Genomic DNA, 6,735 nt, shown 5'->3' with positions numbered 1-6,735 from the left:
GTTTTTCTTCCTTTTGTTAAGTTGTATGAGTTCACAATAAATTTTGGAGATTAAACTCATATCAGAGATAGCATTGGCAAATATGTTCTCCCATGCAGTGGGCTTTCTTGTTGTTTTGTTGATGGTTTCTTTTGCTGTGCAGAAGCTTTTTATTTTGATGTAAAATTCATCTGGAATAAAAAGAAAAAGACCCTGATAGCTGCAGCAATCTTGAGAAAGAAGAACAAAGTTGGAGGGATCACAATACCAGATATCAAGCTATACTATAAAGCCACTGTTCTCAAAACTGCCTGGTACTGGCACAAGACCAGTGGAACAGAACAGAGAACCCAGAAATTGACCCAAGCTATTATGCTCAATTAATATTTGACAAAGGAGGCATTAGCATACAATGGAGTCAAGACAGTCTCTTCAATAAATGGTATTGGGAAAATTGGACAGATATATGCAAAAAAATGAAACTAGACTACCAACTTACACAATACACAAAAATAAACTCAAAATGGATAAAGGACTTACATGTAAGATGGGAAACCATAAAAATCTTAGAAGAAGCTATAGACAGCAAAATAGCAGACATTTGGAAACTAAGGAGATAAAAAAATGGGACTACATAAAAATAAATCAATTCTATTTTATCTGTATTTAACTAGATGTATGATGCTTTTATTCAGGAATAAATATTAGTTTACAAAATAAACAATTTGATAGATTTAGAAAATCCATAAAAATGTATTTCAATGATGGATATCACTCTCACATTTTCTAAAGTTTCTCATCTCTGTATTTAAAATATCTTGCCAAGACTTGTGTTATGGGTTGGCTCAGCAAGATAGACCACCGACTCAGAATTTAAATTTAAGAGCCTTTATTAAGCTGGCCAGCTGACCACAGCACCTATCTCCCCCTCTGGGAGCTTTGGAGCATGTGGCAGAGATCAAGAGTGCAGTATGATCCTTTATAGCAAAACAGTGTTACCTTAGAAGTTCACAGAAAGTTCATAAGAACAAGGGGGGCGGGGGTGGTAAACAGAGTCACACCTGGCTGGAGTGTATCATAACACATTGTTTTTCTAAGACAATCTAGCAATTTTTCTTCCATGGTTCCTAACCCTGACACAATGCTTCTCCATATCCTGAAGCGATCCCTCTCCTTACGTCAGTCCCCTCTCCCAGCACATTCAATTTCTCATGTCCCATTTCCTCCCCTTAGCACATTCTGTAACATTCTGTAACCCTTCCATGCCACAGTCCCTCACCCTAGCACACTTGCCAGAGGTTAACGCTGGTGCCAGTGAGCATGTGTACTCATGGAGTTAGGGCTGTATTACTAATATTTTCCTGAATTGCTTAGGGTTTGAATTTAGCATTAAGCACTCTATAGTAAGATACTTCCTAAAATCCCACTTTCACGCAATATGGTCAACAGAATGATCAGATTTTTATTACTATTTGAAACACATTGGCTTTTATTCAACTAAAAAAAAAAAGATTAAAAGGAGATCTTTGCTCTAGCCACTTGAAACCTGTTAAGTCAATGATTTTATCTACTTTTCTCTAATCAAGATATTTAGTGAGGTCCAGGAAATGGATTTTCCATTCTTCCTGGCTAATGTCCCCATGCCCAAAACTTAAAACCAATTAAATGAGGCCAATAAGCCATTCTGAACACTTTATTTAGAAAGAAACTCCAACAGAGAACAGATATTTTTAACCATAGTTCAAAAATACTGAGAAAAAATCTGTCCCAAAGATACCTAATGCCCACCCCACCTCTTAGAGATGTCCACTTTCTAATTCCTGGGAGCCATGATTTTGTTATCTCACATTATAAAGGCACTTTGAAGATATGATTAAGTTAAAAATATTGAGTTGTAGAGATTGTCCAAGTGGGTCCGGTATAATCCCGTGAGTCCTTCAAAGCTGAGAACCTTTCCTGAATGTGGTGAGAAGCTGTGATTATGAAAAAGTCCCAGTGATATGAAATGTTGCTGGCTTTGAAAATGGAGTAAGGGGATCACCAGCCATGGAATGTAAGGTGACTTTTAAAGCTAGAAGGTAGAAGGAAATGAATTCTCTGCTAGAGCCTCCAGAAAGTGTGGGGAGCCGATATAGGGTTTAGCCTTGGACTGACCTGTTGGCAAAGTCACAAACAGGTCTTCCGAGTCTTAACCCAATCTGAGAGGTGGCCGCTGATTTACACATGCTATCATTTTAAAAATAAAAAAGGGGGAATTTGCCAGAAGCCAGTCCATCCTTGCTGCTTGACACAGTCGCTGCAGGGAAGAAACATCTGCAGAGCATATGTTTCAAGGGACCTGGCATATGGCACACTTTTCTTAGTATGTTTGCTCCCCTTCTTAGCGCTATGTGTTTTAACCAAGGTCACCTCTCCGAGAAAAAGTTGTTTCCCCAGGTGGGATTTTACCCTGGAGTTAGGGATTAACTAAGGAAGGGAATAAAACCCCTCAACTAAGGGCCAGGTTGGTAGTTAATCAGTTTAACTATGAACAATCATGATTAAGCTGCATAATCTTTACTTAGGATAATCTCCTTCAGTTACTTCCTTGTAGCTTAACAGAACAATAGAGTAGTAGTAGTGACCTTGAAATGGAGATAACAAACACCCTAACCTTTGGAATGGAATGGATAGGATTAAAATCAAATGGTATAAATACAGATGTAACAGGAGAATAAAGAGAGAACCTCGCTATGCTGATCAACTAAATGCTGTCTCTGTGTCATTCCTTCTTCACTGACTCCCTCTACACCTTTGAGAACCCCTGGACCTGCTGGGGCTGGACCCCAACAAGAAAGGAACATGACCAGGCCAACACATTGATTTTAGTCCAGTGAACTTCTAACCTATAGGAATTTAAGATAATAAATTTGGGCTGCATTAAGCCATTAAGTGTATGGCAATTTGTTAAATTAGAAGTAGAAAACTAATACACAATCCAAAGTAGAATTTATGATTTTACATTAAACCCTATTGTCTTACACTGTTCTTTTATTCCTATATCTATAATATTTATTTTCTCCACTATATTATACAATTTATAAAGACAATACCAATTTCCTCATCATTTTTTCCCATCTTACCTTAGGTAAGTTACATACTATTGTACGATCCTCATTTGCCTTATCATAACTATGCAATATGCCTAAGCTGTTTCAAAGCTGAGCCTGAAAATGAATGTTTATTAAAGTTTTTCAAAGCCTAAGATATTTGTTTACATGTTAGGAGAATTTGGTAAGGTAAGAATATGTTTTTCTGTTGTTATGTTGTAAATCAGTGAGCTAAATTAATTTGGAGTCTTTTATTATGCTAGCGGTCTCAGAGGAGCTGCCTCTCAAAGTCTGAGCAAAGCAACATGGAGGAAACTTTCCCTTTATACCCTCTAGATCCTTTGTCTCTCAGATATGGAGTTTCCGTATTTTGCAGGCTTCTCAAAGAGCCTTATATAGACATTTGTTCCAAGAAGCTTGTATCCTTGAGCACAGTACAACTCAGTAGCCTTGAGCATAGTACATTTCAGATAACTGGCAGGCACCTGGGGTGGGAGGAACCCAGGACAGCAATGGAGTGGCTTGCAAGGTCAGATAGTTGAGCTTATTTTCTCTATTATTCAAGCAAGCAAGCATGTTTACAGAAGCCAAGAATAGCAGGGTTAAAATTTCAAACAGCTGTTTTTACAAAATAGAAATTACAGTAACAAGATGGAATGCCTATGCATCACTGTATTATTCCCCATTTCCTACCCCTTACTTCCAAGCATATACCCAAACCTCATGCATGTTTTTGCTTCAGATATTTTTTACAGAGCAGAAAACAGTAGTTGTGTGAAGCCATCTTTCCAACTTTCATAGAAGTCTAAACTTACTGAGGGGCTATTCTGGGTCCTTATTGCCCTACTCTTGAGGGCAAGAGAGGAGAAAGGCTTACATTTTCAGATAACAATACAGTGAAAAATTGAGAGGTGTGGTGGGGCTGGTGACAGAAAGTAGAGATATGGCCACAAATATGTGGCACTTCTTTTGGGGTGATAAGAGCGGGAGGGGGATGACTGTGCTATGTGCCTTTAGAGGCTGCATTATGGAAGCAACAGAGCTAATAGCCTGAAGATTTTTACAGACCATACAATGGGCTCTTGAGGAGCCAAAGTCAACTGCTGTTAATCAAAGCTTCATCACTTACGCCATGGCTCTATATAGAATATTAGAACTGTGGGACAAGTCTGGGGTAACAGATTGAATATCTCACCCCGCTGACAGAAAAAGGACTCAAAATTGGTATTAAACTGTTATCAAGAAATAACAGGTTCCTAAGAAACCTGACAATTATATTAAAATATAACATGTTAAGTTATGCAAACATTTTATATTCCCCTCAAATGCAGGATTTCAGCATGTGGCTTGCACAACTATAGATGACAACATCTATAAATTGATAAACTATATTCTAGCAATCTCATTTTCTTCAAAAGATGTGACTAAAATTTATCTGATGAATCAGTGAAATAAAAGAGATAGACTGTATAAAACCATTACATACAACAAGTAATTAAAGAAATGGGAATTTGAATGAATAGGATGCTGGAGTCAGGTAAACTTGTAAAAGTAAGTGACAACTGTGACTTAAATAAGATATTTTCCTAAGTGAGAGAATGAAAGAGATTGCAAAATTTAGTAGTTGTCTCCTATTCACATTTGAGGGCAGGAATCTGAGTTAGCTGGATTATGTTAAATATTTTGAAGAAAACATTAATGGGCTATATACTAAGTTCTTAGGGAAATTGAGAAAATAAAGGAGAATCACAGGGTAGACATTTATAGAAAGGTATTGCTACTCTCCAAAGACTTCAGAAAAAATACTGAATTTAGGAGATAAAAATTTTATATTGTGTTTTTAAAAAAACTGAAGCAATATTTCTAACCATTTGATTTAAAAGAAAAAAATTAAACTGTGTGATAGCACACTATCAAATGTATTAGCCTATAATAATTTATCCTTTTTTGTTAATCCTCACCCAAGGATACTTTTTCATTGAATTTTTTGTTAAAAAAATGAAAGGGGAGGGGAGAGAGAGAAACATTGATGAGAGAGAGACACACCCACTAGTTGCCTCTAGTGGGGCGAGCCCTCAACAGAAGTATATGCCCTTGACCTGGAATTGAACACTCAAACCTTCAGTCTGCAGGCCAGGACTCTCCCTACTGAGCCAAACCAACCAGGTCTGATTTTACTTTTTAAATTGATTTTTATGTATTCATGTTTCATATCTTCAATTGTTCCCTAGAATATATATTTATAGTTGATTACCTCCTATTTGAAAAGTATTTTTCAATAATTCCCATATGATCTAAGCTTTTATCATCTTCAAATGAAGTTTTTGTTTTTGAATGTTGCCATTCAAAGTTTTTTTTTCTAGTTCACCATCTTCATAACTCTGAAAAGCATATTCCACTAGTTTTTTTCTCTTCTAAATGTAAAATCTTAAAGAATTCCCATAAGCACAATAGTGTGGCTATGTATTCAAGTGAGCTGAACAGCAGGTGTTTTTTTTGTAATGACCTGGGTTCATATCCTTACCCTGATCACCCTAAAAAAATAGCATTTCCAGAAAATGATAGGAAGCAAACAATGGTCTATTCTAGGGAGTGTCCCAAAAAGTGTATTTACACTTTAACAGCTGATCGCTCAATTTTGAAAATGAAATGTATTTTAATAAACACTGCCTTTATAATTATTCAAAGTGTGTGTGTACTTGTTTGGGACACCCCATATATTAAACCAAGAAAAAGCAGAAGATTGGTGGTGTAGTTTAAGTTCAAGGACAAGGGACTAACTTAAGAGGAAGACGATTCTGAGTACTGAACTCATCATTCTACAAGAGCAGTTACCAAGAATTCATGGCTGAGGACTTGAGTGATAATTCTAAAATACATGTGAGAATCAAAACTAATCAAAGTTTTTCATTTTATTACTGCATTCACCAAGAAACTTTGAGAAGGCTCACTGTTATGATCATTGGTAACAACAATTTAGCAAAACAGCAATAAACTGACTTGTCACATAATAAAACAATCTCAGCCCCATAACTCAATAAATTGATTTTCCTGGACACTTGCCTTCTGGCTGGAAAGACATTATTATACTCAATTGTAAAATGGGGACACAAAATAAATTAGATGTATAAATAATTATTTTAACTTGTCTAGTGTATACCAAGTGAATGCTATTGGGCAGTGCATAGATGACTGAATAGCTGTAGAACCCTGGAAAAATCCTAAAACTATCTGAGTAAGGATGAAAATATGTTCAGAGGGAGCTCAATGGAGTAAAATGGATGATAGATCAGATCTGCTACTTAGTAGCCAGATGTAATTTCAGATATTTCTGTCAATCAAACCTTTCCTAAAATTGTCTTCACCATTAATTTCCTCTTAAACCTCCTCATTTAATTTCCTGGTCTTTAACTAAATTATACCTTTATTTTATTCTCCAGATTTCCTAAGCAGGCAATTGCTTTAACACACGTTTGCAGAATTTCACTCATATTCAGCTCTGCCCGGGTGGAAAATTAGTGGTTGAGAAGAAGTACTGATCTTTGCGCTGATCCCCACAGGTCTTGCACTGACAGTCACAGCTCAGAAGACGCTCTGTGCCGCATGTATCTCTTCAGAACTCTACATTCAAGTGCTCTGGCATTATACAGGATCTAAAGGGCATATG

The sequence above is a fragment of the Myotis davidii genome, unplaced genomic scaffold (assembly GCF_000327345.1).
Source record: "Myotis davidii unplaced genomic scaffold, ASM32734v1 scaffold294, whole genome shotgun sequence".
Lineage (NCBI taxonomy): Eukaryota > Metazoa > Chordata > Mammalia > Chiroptera > Vespertilionidae > Myotis > Myotis davidii.
Note: the sequence above shows the minus strand (reverse complement) of the source record.